This window comes from Anopheles coluzzii, chromosome 2 (genome assembly GCF_943734685.1).
Source record: "Anopheles coluzzii chromosome 2, AcolN3, whole genome shotgun sequence".
Taxonomy (NCBI): Eukaryota; Metazoa; Arthropoda; class Insecta; order Diptera; family Culicidae; genus Anopheles; species Anopheles coluzzii.
The window spans coordinates 40,422,394-40,437,384 of record NC_064670.1 but is presented as its reverse complement, the minus strand read 5'-3'; the positions used below and the strand labels follow the sequence as shown (position 1 = coordinate 40,437,384).

General features: G+C 45.9%; 1 protein-coding gene across 2 annotated transcripts in view; it reads left to right on the top strand.

Moving 5' to 3' along the window:
* Positions 1-6,876: 6,876 nt before the first annotated feature.
* The window catches only part of LOC120948219 (PDF receptor), a 37,493-nt gene continuing 29,378 nt past the window's right edge, over positions 6,877-14,991 (top strand). For both annotated transcript variants that reach the window (XR_005750933.2, XM_040364335.2), the window contains exons 1-3: positions 6,877-7,006; positions 7,085-7,210; positions 7,282-9,347. The gene's annotated coding sequence lies outside the window, so the exon portion shown is untranslated. The remainder of the gene's footprint in view (positions 7,007-7,084; positions 7,211-7,281; positions 9,348-14,991) is intronic.

Below are 14,991 nucleotides of genomic sequence, written 5' to 3'. Positions count from 1 at the left end.
GCACACGGCCGACCCGTAGCGTCCCGTGCAACATGCGTACCGACCGGTGTCCTTTCACTCTATTGACATGCTCGAAACTTTTCCAATATCCAACTGCGGCCCATTCGCAGCTGCTCGCCCTTGTCCGCTATCTTTCCTTCCACTCTCGTGCGTTTCATCAGCTCCCGCAACACCCAAACTCCACGCGATCTAGCAACAGCGTAGCCGTCGTCGTCGTCGTCTGGTACCCGCCGGCAAACTATACTGGCCCATTGTTAAAAGCTAAAAGATTTCCAGTTTCCATTCTACTCGCCTGCATCCCCGTGCGCCTCTCCCTCTCCCCCCCCCCCCCCTTCATCACACTGACTGAATCCGCCCGTTCCCTTCTTTCCGCCCCACGATGGTTCGCATCGGAGAAAGGTCAGTTCAAGAAACACTTCAAACACGCAATATAAGGAAAAGAAAAGCTGCTGTGTACTCCACTAGACCGAATTCCCACCGGCCCTTCCTCTTCCCTCCCCTCCTCTTCTAAGCATTCAATTCTACTTCTCGCCACCTTACGAGGTACGGTTCAGGCGTGCTTTAGCTTTTTTTTCTATCCCACTGTCCTTCCCACTGCTCGGTTGCTCCCGTCACAATCCAGGACCGAGCGACGGGAAGCGACGTAACGAAGGGCAACATTATAATGTTACAGCGGCTTGAAACAATTTTTTTTCCTTCACTACCAGCTCTTCCTTGCGCGATGACGGATGAATAAAAGTCGGTTTCGGCCGCAGGGCCATACGGGAACACACAGCACAGCAGACGCGGGGGGAATGTCAGGAATGAAACGGACATACATCCCGCGGCCCCGGGAGCGATTTTCCAAACGCACTGACTCACACACTGCGGAGGAGAGAACCAGTCCAGCAAAACGGTAAATAAAAGAAAGAAGATTATCAAATGAAAGAAAGCAAGCAAGCAAGCAAAAAAAGGGAAGCGAACTGCACGGAAGAAAAGGATCCATCCTTCAAGGACCATTGTAGTCGGCGGTTGAATGCAAATGACACAACTGTTCAAGTGTATATGTCATAATCAAGCGTCCCAGCGTTTGCGCGAGGTGGTGGGGCAGCAGGATGCAGGTTGGCCCGCTCGGTACCTCGGCCACCGCGAGTGTCCGGTCCGGAAAGTGGTATCGAATATTTGCTCCTCCGCCCGGTTGTGCGGGTAAAGGGGAGGGGGGAAGGAAATAAGCTTCAGCACAAACTTGTTTTGCAAATAATCGCCGGGTGCAGGTGGGTGCAGGCGTGAAGGATCGGTCGGGCATCTTTTGGATTCACCTTGCCGTGTCCAAACGCGGTGACCAAACAATCCGCATCATTCCGGTTAAATTATGTGCGCCTGTGTTGGCCAGCGTTACGAACGACCAGGGAGCGTCGTAATGATCCGCTCATGATGATGACGATGGCCTCCTCCAAAAAAAAATAGGTGCGCGGGGCGCATTATAACGACCCCGGCAAAAAGGACTTTGCGCCGGCCGAATTCCTTTGGCCTGTGCTGGTCGGGGCGGAGGAGGGTTGCTTTTTTCAATGGACCAAAGAAAGCTTGTTGCCGTTTCCTCCCGGTGTGTGTCCAGCCCCGTGATGGGGCAAAAGACGCCTGACTGTGGACTTTGTCCCACCACCACTCTGTCACTGTCGCTTTCTTTTCGATTCTCCCCGCAAATTGGAGTGTGAATGTGAGTGGTAACAATTTGGTGCGGACGCACCGACCACCGCACAAAAAAGCGATGGTGAGGGCATTACAGTGGTACGGTGCCGCTTGTCAACGCTGTCGCCCAACGCTTGTTATGTAATCCGTCCATTCTCTCTTCTGCGACTATCACTTTTCCCATCAGCATCATCATCATCATCGTAATCATTGTCGCCGTCAGCTTCGTTCCATCGTCACATTGTGTTCGGAGTGCGTTGCGTGCGGGGGGGGGGGGGGGGGGCGCCCATCGCGCGGTGAGGAACCGGGCGTCTCCATTTCCGGTACGAAGATCCCGCCTTTTGAGAATCACTATTCGGGTGGCTAACAAAGCGTCCACTCTTTTTTATGTCACCCTCATTAATCTTTAATTGTTAACCTGTTACATTTGGCTGCAGTCCGGTGGTTGGTGGTTGGTCGGAGGATGATTATCACTACCGCCTGCTGGTGTAAATTGGCAGCGCAGCTGGTGGTGTGCAGAGCGCAAAGCGGCAAAGTAGGCAAATAATATGCGCCTAATAGGTAGGCAATTTGCACTGCATGCAGGGTATATTTATTGTGTTGATATTTCTTTCCGTTCAGTTGGTTCATGTGCAGTAAAGGAGTTAGTTTATCATACAAATTTAATTGCAGTCGCTTTTTTCGGTTTCTCTTCAATTTTAAGAAAACCATAAAATTTTGGAAAAATATTAAGCGCATTTTTTCTCATTTTTAGGAAACATCCTTTCCTCGTTACTTACATTTGTAAACCGGTATTAATTCGATGACTGAATGGAACGACCAAAAAAACCCTTCCTATACGCAGTACATGCAAACACAATCAATTTCCCAAAAAAAACTCGAACAAGCTGCTTTGCGGCATGCATGAATCCGTACGGGGCAGGAGCGGAGGAGATGAATTCATTCTATGCGAAATACATCTTGCCTCTTTTTTTCTCATCAATCACAATCTACATTGATTACCCTTCGGATGCGAATAGGATTACCGCTCAATTGTGAAAACCGACAAACGCGCCGTGGAAGGTCGCCGGATGGTAACCGACCGAGGATTCCCATTCTGATTCCTTTCGCTTCGCTCTGCCTCGCTACCTTTGACCGAGTTTTCTAAACTTATGGGCAATTTTGCTACGCTACGGCAAAGCGAAGAAACAAAAATATGCTACCCTACCAAAAAAAAGCTCGAACCGTTTGGCTGCAGGGTTATCGGGTTTCGGGCACAAACAACATTTGCTCGATTAAATTGCATTAACGATGGATGGGTTCAATGGGAAAAGTTTCTAAAGCGGCTGATGCCGTGGGTTGATCCGATGCTATACGCAGTATCCTTTTTTTTTTTTGTTGGTATAATGACTACAAATTAGATCAAGGATCAGTTGGAGCATTTTGTGGCATGGGGTTTGAGTGTTAAAACTCGTTTGATATTGAGTAGGTACAGAAATAAATTTGTAATATCGAAACAAAACTTGTGTCTAATTACTTTTTTACTGCTGCGGGTCTATCCGTTCTATCTATATTTTTAATTACCCATCTATTTTCTATTGGAGATCTATTTTTAATTACCTTTTTCTTCTACTTGGCGTTACGTCCTACGTGGATATGCCGGCCTATAAAGGCTTTCGAGACTTGTACTGTACCACGCAGCCGGAGAGTCAATCCTTGCTACGGGGGAACAGTCCATTCTAGACTTGAACCCACGACGGGCATGTTGTTAAGTCGTGCAAGTTGACGACTGTAACACGGGGCTGCTGTGACCGATTTTTGATTAAAAACTAGTCAAAAATCGATTATAAGGCTCAGGTGAAGAGGAACGTTTTAAAGTAGAGCAAGAGTGCGTTAAAGATGATAAAGATAAAGATAAAGATCAAACATTTTCTGGCAGAGTGTTTAAGGTATAATAATAAAATAGGATTCCAATCCTAAAAATTGATCAATAATATTGACAACTTATTAGCTAGCAATTAATAATATGGACAACAAAATTTTATACAATTGTACAAACACTCGTTTTAAATTATTATATTATTATGTTAAAAAGCCAAGAGATATCACCCATTAGGTTCAAAACGTTAATAGAACAAATAAAATATAAGCAAATACATATTTGCATTGGCAACTAGAAGCATTTATGTGGTCAGAGAAAAAAAATCATGCTAAAGGCTGCAAATCGTTTTCGATACTATGTTATATTGCTTTTTAATTAAAATATAGATAACATTGTTTTCGTATAGTATTAGTATAAAGCTACTGTGTAAAAGCGTTCCAGAGACTCGAATTATGGCGTAAATTAATTATCACACTTTTCTGTCAAAATATAGTTGATAAATAGTTATTTTTGATTAAATTTGGTGCTCTTATGCAATTAATTACTTATTTAATACAATTCGAGTAGAAAACTCGGCTATTTCTGACTTTGAAGGAGATTTCAAACTTTTAGCAAAAATGTAATTTATTTTGCATTTGACAATTGCTGGGGAACATTGTACTGATTTGACATATTAGTGTAACAAGGGGAAAGACTGTACACCAAAATACTATGTCGCACAACTGTTCATCTAATTGCGCTCTCTAAAGCTATGTTGTTTAAATTTTTGATCAATTTCATTTAAATAATGAGTACTAATTTATTTCCATTTTTTCATTAGGAGGAATGGTCCAAATTGCCGTGTTGCTTATTTATCTCAATGGTAATATATGAAAATAATCATGTTTGTATTTTTTTTTATTTGCAGTTACAATATTAATTGCTTACTTTTATATCTGTTCTTTTAACAGCAAAATAAAAGGAATATTAGAAAGAGTTTAAAAATACTTACGAAAAACAACTGAACGGAATCTAATATGAAAAAGATATCCAAAAATAGTAACGGATCGAATGTTAGGTTAGTAAACATTTTAAATCATGATTTTTGTAGCCTTGTAGAAATACATCAATTGACAACAGAAAAGAATATTCTCTTCAAAGAGCTGCGACCCATTATTATCAACATTTTGTTAAACATTGTACATTGAAAAATCAAGATAATCAAAATGGCTTCTACTTCTATTAATACTAATATTACAACAACAACAACAACAACAACTATTATTTCTACTACTAATACTACTACTACTACTACTACTAATACTACTACTACTACTACTACTACTACTACTACTACTACTACTACTACTACTACTACTACTACTACTACTACTACTACTACTACTACTACTACTACTACTACTACTACCAATACCATTAATCACATAAGATTGAAATATAAAAAACGTTCCTAATTCCATCTTAAAATTACCCTTTTTTATTGTCGCTGAAAATAACCAATTTAAATTAGAAGGGCATGATGCTAGAATTCTTATAATAATATGCCAGATTTGGTCGAAGAAGTGATTCCTAGTAACGAAAAAGCCGTCGGAAAGGAAAAGCAATGTCAATGTAAGCTTAAAAACTTAATGAATGGATTCCCATGCAACTGGTACGATAAGCTGTGTGTGTAGTGAATGAAATATTCACGATGTTATAGGCAAATTTTGTATTGTTCTGTATATTCAAGAAACAAATAGCAACTATCTACCTATCAAATCAAATGAAAACTCTAATTGCATCAATTCATCAGTCATTTCGGTCGGTTCATCCATCAGCCGTTTCGATATGTCTTGTCTTGTGTGCTGTGTATCGTTCATTCAGTTTACCTCCACCGCTATCGAAACGATGTAGTGTGGCCGCTACAATCCGTACGGTACCGATTACATTTCATCAGCTCGCACCACCATTGCGATGCAAATTGCATTCTATATATTTGTTTACGGTGGCAATGCAATAAATTACATTCACCGCTTCCGCTATTGATGAACGCGCGACCGGAACGTGCCTCTTGTGGTGAGCTCGTCATTCATTGCTCTCCTCCCCCCCCCCCCCTCCCTCTGCCTTGTGGACCGGTTAAAGCGCATTACAATAAGCGGCACCGTAAAGAGGCGCCCTTTCATCCTCGGGCTTTATGGGCCGGTTAGAAGCCGTCAGACCAACCGAATGATGAAACGCATTTTTGTTATGGAATTTTAATTACACCTTTATTCTGCTCTTTTCGATGAAACGGCAGTGTTGGAACAGTAAGGCTACTCCAACTCAATCAAACGTACGTTGATTTATGCGAGTTTTTTTTTAATTTATTTTTAAAATTACCGCTTGAATGTAAATTTTGTCTTAATGCATGAGATTTAATTTAAATCTCGCCTAGGGGAAAGGAGCAGCAATGTCTCTTTGCTAAATTTCGAACCCAAAATCCCGAAAGGATTAAAACCTTCGGCTTCATCCTTGAACGAACGTCCATAATCAACTTCCATCCTATCTAGCTGCTTCTTGAAATTGTTAAATCAACACAATCCATCCCACTTTTCCTTCCCTGTCCCAGAAACAAACAACCATCCACACGATCATCGCCGGTGCACAAGCAGATCGAATCGACAGAACCTTCGCCTTTCAAACACAGTTTGCCCCCTCGGGAGAATTTATTTAGCTATCCATGCATCTACTGTGAGCGCAGCGCAGCGCTTGAAGAGCAACACCCGAACACGATTGCCAGAATGTCTCGAAACTTTATAGGGAAAACTCGCTGATCTGTTTATTTGCGCAAGTGATTCGCGGGTGAACGCAAGCAGAGGGAGCGTTGGTACGGAAATGCCGATCAAACAGTATTATAGTTCAGCGTGGTAGAGCAGCCAAAGTGTAAGTGATAGCAAGCACTCTTGGCAAGCGAGCGTTGGGTGTTGGGCAGCCGTCCACAACTTTGCCGTGGGAGCTGCGGAAAACATGGCCGGAAATCTTACAAACAAACAAAACCCCACAAACCAACTTCTCCGCCCGCGCGACATGTGACCGCGACAGACAGACGTTGGCAGGCGCTTGGAGGGGAGGCGAATATGTTGCAGCATTTATAAACACCAACCAAATCCAAAGCCAGAAAGAAAGAAGCTCGATGTTTATGCTGATTACTAAAATTCGTTGGTATTCGCCCATTGTGTGAGCGTATGTTGCCCATGGCAACGTGCACACCTCATCGCACAAGGCGATTTTTGCTAATTCGTGGCCAACAAACACCAACGACAGCTGGCGCAACGATCTAGTAGCGAAAGTAAAAACAGCCCCGGCCAGACATGCCAGACATGCTGCAAGTAGGCTGTGAGTGGCGGTGGGCATGTTTTTGGAGGCAAAGTTTTTCCTTTATATTTTTCGCCGCTGAATAATTCATCTCCGTACATCGCTGCTTTGCGGGGAAACTTTTGTTCGAAAGCGAAAGTGCCTGTAAGTATTCCCGCTTCTTTTTCCTCTCACTTCCTATTGCGTTTGAATGACAAATTTCGGGTTTGTTTTGTTTTGTAGGATGTCCGCAGAGTGTTTTCCGGTCCAAAATCAATCATATCAGAATTACAATGGACATGCCTACCGTTGGAAAAACAGCATTTATTTCTTGCAAAGGAAAGCCTTTGCAACAGCCAACTGGATGCTGTGAGGCCATTTTTTTTTGTAACGCTGCGCGTAACTATAACTTCTTTTCTACCCTTTCCCTTTTCTTATAGTATCAATAGAAAAAGAGGTCAGCGGGCGGCTTCTTACCAAAACAATCGCTCAACTTTTCCCATCAACCTGTGGCATCTGTACAGCCGGTGGGATGGTGTGGGGGAGGCAGGGAGGCAGCCAACCAAAGCGCATTCAATCCGGCCAGGATCGGTCCATCCCGATCGGGAAAGGGAAGCAGGAAAATACTATAACAACAAACGTCCTCATCCTCGTATCCTCCCTACCACCACCAGCTTGTTCACCACTCCCAGCCCTTCACGGAATCGTCGTAAGCGGCATAGAACTTGTCGCCGCACCTTTTGCGGCTAACTTTCGCTTACCGGAGCAATGGCAGGACGCTGACGCGTACCTTGCACTGGGGTGGCGGAAAAGCGACAGGAAAAGCGAAACATCTCCGAACACCGTTCGCCCCGAATCGCCCGAACTGTCCCGAACGCGTCCCGAACCGGTTCCGGTGTCACGCGGGAAAGCAGATCCGGTTTTTTGTTGTTCCTGCAACACGGCATCGTATTCGCGCTCCCGGCAGCCGATCGTCACTGCTGCGTGTAAGGAGAAAAGCCGAACATCGCCAAACGCACAGGCCGATTATTACGAATATGAATTGCAAGTGATGCTGTGCTGCTTCGTTCGGCGAACGATGATGAATGACGACAAGCAGCAGCAGCGGCGGTGGCAGCGGCGGCAGATTGCCATCACCATTCGCACCGTATAGAGAGTGTTGCGGGCGCCAGGTCCACCGTCAGTCAGCTGCCGGCAGTCAGCGCGAGCACACCGGTTCTCGTGGTCGTTCGTTGGCCGTCGTCCTCGGTACCTCGTACCGGATGTTTTCGCGTCGGAGTGGTAGTGCACGAGTGCTAGTTAATTGAAGCAGTCAAAAGAAGAAGAACAAAAAACAGCCATCCCCCGTACACCTTTGATTGGATTCGTGACCCACGGCCGTGACACCGTGACTTTCACACGTCTGTACCTGTCACGCACGCACGCACGCATCGTTTCAACGACAAAGGACTTTACAGGTTTGGCACGCAAAGGCGACGGTCCATTCGTGCTTTGTGATGTTTTATTTCCTTCTTATTGTGTGAGTGTATGTGTATATGTGTGTGTTGTCTACATGTTCCGGTGTATTGTTTGGTGAAGCACGTTCCACTATTGCTCTGGATTGCTTGAAACGTGTCCGAGCCGATCGGGTGTAGTTGAATCGAAATCCGTTTTACGAATCGAGTCCTTGTGTTCCCCCTCGACCCTCATGCCTTCCGAGTTCACCTCCCGTTCACCACCGGTCGCCGCGACGAAAGCGCGAAAGCAAAGGCCACTCTCGAAAGGATTCTCATTACAAATCTCGAGTGTCCAATAGGCAAAACCGGGGAACACAACGAGAAATAGAAAAAAAGGGTTCCATTCCAAAAGTGTTTGGCGGGCGCTCTTAGTGGCAGTAGGCGGTGATCGCGGTGGTGTAAAAGAAGAGCAAGAGAAAAAAAAACAAATCTGTGCAAACCGAAAGAGTGCGGTGCAAATGGGTTTGCCAAGTTGTGCCGGAAAGTCAGCGATCCCGCCATGGACGGTAGCGTATTGCACGTGCAAACCTCGCTAGAAGACAGTGCGCCCGTACGAAGAAGTGTGTGAAAGTGGGCTAGAAAGGACTGTGGGTTCTCAGTGGTCATTTCCAGCGCGTGGCGCTCTGGTGGCTAGTGCAGGGCAGGCTGCAAATTCACCACCACACGAAACCCATCATCACGCGGCCGCGGCTTCATTTGCAGACGCTCGGGGAAAGTTGTGCCAGCAGTGTGCAGCGAACGAAAAGTAACTGTTTCGCAGAAGAGTTATTAAGTCTGGGTGGTGCAAAAATTGACACGAGCAACAAGAGAGCAAAAAAAAACAGGCGAACTGTGCGTGGAGGACGACGAGCTGCGATGGTAGTAGTGTGTGATGACACACCGGGACTAGCAGCACGACCTCAACCTACGACCCGCCTCGTACCCGGGATGCAATGGTGTGCAGCGGCGATGACACGAGCAGTTCCATGCGCTAAACTTGTGAAGCGCTATTAATTGGTGACCGATGCCAGGTTAGTAGACGGTTGTACCGACCCACCCACCCGCTTTGATGATAGCTAACGTCTTTATGGTGTTTTATGATAATGGGAAAATTTCCCAAGAATATACGTTAGCGAAACTTACCTTTCTCCCCCCCCCGTCGGCGAACGAACCAAAGGCTCTCTGGTGGATGGTGCAGCTGTGGATCTTCTTTCCATACGAAATACCGGACCCCCAAGCCACTCCCTAAGGGGTGGTGGTGGAAATGGGATGGAGCTGGTGGAGGCGCAGGGTTTATGCATGTCTTAACCGGTCGGTTTAAGTTATTGTTTCGCAAGTACCCCCGGTACAGCATTCGTTTGTGACACTGATCTGTGCCCCCCTGCCCGCATACCTCAGCCTGTCTCTTTCCCCTTTTCGGAAGGGGCAACGATCATTCCCGGCCCCAGCACGAGAACCGGCTGTTGCTGCTTTCCTGTGATTCTCCGCTTTCGAGGCCGTGCGATTGTTGTGATTGCATAATTAAAACCTGTGGTTTTGGTTCGTAACGCACAAAACAATAAACGGCCCCCGGGTGCACACGAGACGTGAGGGGCCACGAGCCCCCGGAAGGGTGGAAGGGCGCGTTGTGCGTCTTATACACACTACGGAGGTTAGGAACGTCTGGGCTTATCCAATTTCAGACACAGGGAATGCCATCCATTGCGCCAACTATCATCTCCATCGCCATCATCATCATCATCTTCCTGCTCATCATCATCATTGGCCAGCACAGATCGACCACAGATGCACACTCTTATACACACACCGCACCCAGGGGGTTAAAGCAAAGCCACAACACAACTGCTGGAGAAGAGCGTGCGTTACGTACACGCCCGGTACACTTCCTGGCCCACCGTACCTAGGCGGCCCGTGATGTCGCACGGTGCAGTTAATTGTGACATTTGCACAGCGCAAAACTCCATCCCCTCCCCACCGTCCCCCCTACACTCTGAAAACATTCTCGTCAAACGTTGTTCGGTGGACTGGCTGCCTAGCGCTTCCAAGCCAAACCGCTGCCAGGCGGATAGGATTACTTCCCCTTTTTGTGACCGACGCCGTCCCCGTACGTGTAATACGTACTTCGGTTGCTATCAGCACCGTTTAAGATTACCCGGGCCCCGGCCCAAGCATGCCGAAAATGCCGCTTCTCGCGTGTCGCGATTGGGGGACGCGCGGTTGCAGGAGCGGCGGTAATTCGACCGCATTCCTTCATGGGTTACTGCGTGCGTGGGGATGAAACGTGCCCTACGGCTCATCCGCCCAGCACAGGTTCGCGTGTTGATACAGTCAAACCTCCTGCCAAATGTCGAACTGTCCCGGGCGAATGTCAACCGCAGGGAGCCTCGCGAGGGATGCAGTGGGAAAGTGGAGAGGAGAGTTTGAGGCAGTTACCTCCAGCTCAAACCCGGCCGCCCCAGAAGATGTCACTTGTGCCGCTCGTTGCTCGCGACTTCGATGGAGTCAGAATTCAATAAATCCATCTTCGACACTTGAAGCTCGAGCGCGCGACAGCCCACGTACGTACCGGTACCGGATTACCCTCGGTTACGCTTGACGTGAATTCTGAGCTGATAAAGACAAAGAAAGGAGTAACGAATCTAACGAGCCTGCCTGCCTGCCTGCCCGCCGTACGCCGCGTAGGTTCTGTCGCAATCGTGCTGTAGCAATAACAACAGTAACATACGTACATCGAGGGAAACTTCTCCATCGCGTCCGTCGGGTGACGGTTTAGCAAAGGGTGGATGCGTTCTGCAACACACGCCAAAGTTCTCACCCTTGTGAACTTTTCCGATTGTTTTTTTTTGTGGAAAAGATATACACCATGAGACACGAATGCGGAGAAAATAAAACAAAAAAAGACAAAACGTCCGATTATTTAGGCACGTTTAACCTTTTCAAAGGGCTCAAAGGGCTGCCTTTTGCTTGTGCATGTCGTTGGGATCACTTGCATGTGACATCCGGCACGTGAAATTCGCGAAATCCTTCGACCACCACGAATGAAGTTTCGCGACAGTGGATAAGCGTTCGTCCGTTGACTTTCTACGTTCCAGATTTCATCCCACCAACATCTTTTTGCAGCCTGGCGCACTTCTATTGGATTACAGTTGGAATGAAAAATGTTGCAAAAATGGCTCGTTACCTATACACATCCGCCCGCGTTATTGTCGCCAGAGCTGCACTTGACTGGGCCGTACCCTATCGGCGCCCAAAAATCGTGAATTCCGGCGGCTGTGTGTGGCTCACCCGTACCGGGAAAGTGGACTCTGTGCTGTAAAGGAAAAAGGAAAACAGTACACAATTTACACAGCACACAGCGAGAGTGAGAGGAAACAACAAAGCAGTTGAGGAAGCAGGGAGGCGGGAACACAGCAGCTGGGAAAAAAAATCCCACTCCATACTGGTCCGCTGACCTGCTTTCTTATCTTGCAATCAGCGGTTCTACAACATCTTCAATTTGTGTTTGACAAATCGTACTTTCTTATTTTTATACCCGCACAATTTTTGCCGCCATCCTTGGCACGGGAGGAAGTCTGACGTGTGGTGCAGGAGCAGGATGAACTATTGACCAAAGCATTTGTGTTCGTTGTTTACGAAATTTTATTTTTACACTCCCTTATGCTGTTCTTCTGCTGCGACTCAAGGACGATCCGGCTTTCCGGCGGGTGATGTGTATCTTTGATTAAATGATTACTTAACAGTAGCAGTTTTCATTTTATTTTGCTTGCCGGAAATGTTGTAAAATGCGCTACGGAACCGCTTTTTGTTATTAATGTTTCCAATTTGTTATCACTCGTTGTCAAGCATAACAAAATGGTTTGCTAAATTTGTTTGCCTTCCAGCAACAGGTTTGAAATAATTTTGGGTAATATTGTTTGGTCTTATGTGGGTGTTGTCTTGAGTTCTTGATTTCTTTGTATAGCCTTGGGAACTCAAACCGGTTCCATAGGCAAATACATCGCTTCATATGAAAATGTTTGGGGGAAGATTTCAAGCAAACTCGTGTGGACAAACTGTCAATGTTTTGTTTTGGACATTTTGTTTGCTGCATCAGCAAACAAATGTAGAAATAGAAACTAATAACCATGATATTAGTATCAGTCAGCATTTTTTGTAATAAAAGTTGCCATTGAAAACCTCGGAAAAGCGCTCAAACATTTCCATCGATTTGGGCCTTACTTATAAGATTCAAGCATTGTAGCGATAAACCATCGTCACGAAATTAGCACAACCACATTCCCTAAGCCACGAGCAACGAAATTAACCAATCAAAATTCAGACAAACAAAGGTGTGAAATTAAATACATCGAATTCTGAAAATCTCTTTTCTGAGGAACGTGTGAACGTTACCTTTTCAATATCAGGATGATGTGCAACATCTATCTAAATTTGAATAAAAGAAACAGAAACAAAATACATGTAAATAGTCTGCAGAGCTAAGTGCACATCAGTACCGAAAGCCGACGACTACGGTTTAGTGTGGGTGGGATCGAGAAATGAACAGTCTTTGCCATTTACGCGAGAGTGTTTTCACATTCTCAGGACTCTGTAGTCAATCGTTGAAGGTACAATGGTGTTTTGAATTTAAACATTAAAACTTTGGACTGCTGTGAAAATTCTTTTATTTTGACCGATCGCGTCGAGTGCTAAAGATGGACTGCCCTTTTATTTCATACGCTCATGATAGCAAACTTCTGTGGTTTGTCGCTTAACCTATGAAATTCTAAGAAAGGCCGATCGGCCACCAAAAGCGCGCACGTGCCTTAGCGCAGACAATTGTCTTTTGTTTTACAAAGCAAATACAGAGTTCTCGGTACTGTTTTCGCTTCGCTCACACCATCTGGCGCCCCTAGTTCCTAGCATTCCTATTCCTATTCTTCCTATTCTTTTGCTTCGACATACTCCCCCCCGGTTGAATTATTGAATTCAACAGAATTGTTTTCGGTTACAGGCAAAATACAGATTTTTGATATTCCGCGCTTGTACAAACCATCTTTCGTTTTGACGGTAACTACTCTTATGTTCCCATCACTTCCCGGAAAAATCTCAACTATTCTACCATAACACCATTTCAGGGGTGGTAAACCATCGTCTTTCACAAGCACCATTGTTCCGACGGAGATGTTGTTGCGTTGACGGGTCCACTTTGTCCGTGGTTGTAGACCGGACAAATACTCAGTACTCCAACGTTTCCACAGCCTTCGAAGATATTCTTGTACTTCCTGCCATTGATTCAGCTGGTTGATTGGAACCGCTTCCAGGGATGGTTCGGCCAAGGCAGAAAGCGGACGATGGATCAGGAAATGTCCCGGCGTCAAAACGTCAAGATCAGCTGGATCGGTTGATAGTTGAGTCAACGGTCGAGAATTCATGCAACTCTCGATCTGCGTTAGAAGCGTGGTGAGCTGCTCGTAGGTCAGCAACGCGTTTCCCATCGTAGGCCTAAGATGATTTTTGAAGGATTTGACAGCCGCCTCCCATAGGCCGCCAAAATTCGGAGAACGAGGGGGGATGAACTTAAATTCGATGCCTTCATCGCTGCACATCCGAGTTATGTCGCCTTGCCATGCCTGGTCCTTGAATTGCTGAGCTAGGACAGCCAATTCTTTCGATGCGCCTACAAAATTCTTAGCGTTGTCACATTCAATTAATGAAGGCTTACCTCTGCGCGCGATGAATCTGCGTAGGGCCGCAATAAAGGCGTCTGTGGTCAAGTCTGTAACAAGATCGATGTGCACCGCTTTCACGACCATGCATACAAAAATGACCACGTATCCTTTTAGCGGCTGCGATTTTCTATGGGGATAGCGGTATGCTATCGGGCCGCATAGATCCACTCCAGTGCGGACGAATGGTAAGGCTGGAGACACGCGTTCCATTGGTAAGTCGCCCATAATTTGTTGAAGCGATGTTGGTCGACAGCGGAAACATTGCAAACATGAGTGCACTGTCTTTCGGGCTAAATTTCTGACTCGCAAAGGCCAAAACCTTTCGCGCAGGCTCGTGGTCAGAAATTGAGGGCTGGCATGCAACATTTTCAGATGAACGAACATTGCAATCATGTCGGTGAGGGGATGATTGGATGGAAGTATCATAGGATGTCGTCGATCGTTAGATACTTCTGCATGACGTAGCCTGCCACCTACTCGCAGTATGCCGGCTTCGATGTATGGATTTAACGACTTCAATTTGGAATGGTTTGCAACGAAACCATTTTTTTCAAGATTTTTAAAATCTTCCGCAAATGATTCATGTTGTGCAAGACGGACGAGACACTTGATTGAATCGTTTAGTTCTTCAGTGGTCAGATGCGTATATCGTCGTTGATCACGATTTTTGAGTTTTGCGTTGTGAGCAAATCTGAGTATCCATGCTACAAGTCTTTTCAAATCGCCGAATGACGAACGCAGTTTAAAAATGAAACTCGGTTCAATAGAATGAGCTGCCAACGTAACTCTTTCTTCGAGATCTTCCTTAGGTAGTTCAACCTTACTTGCAACCTTTGTAGGGAAAATCAGAGGTTCTTCATTTAGCCAATTCGGGCCGTTCCACCATAATGTGGCATGCTGTAGCTGTGCTGGATCCATTCCGCGAGAAATTATATCTGCTGGATTTTCTATACCGGGTACGTGATTC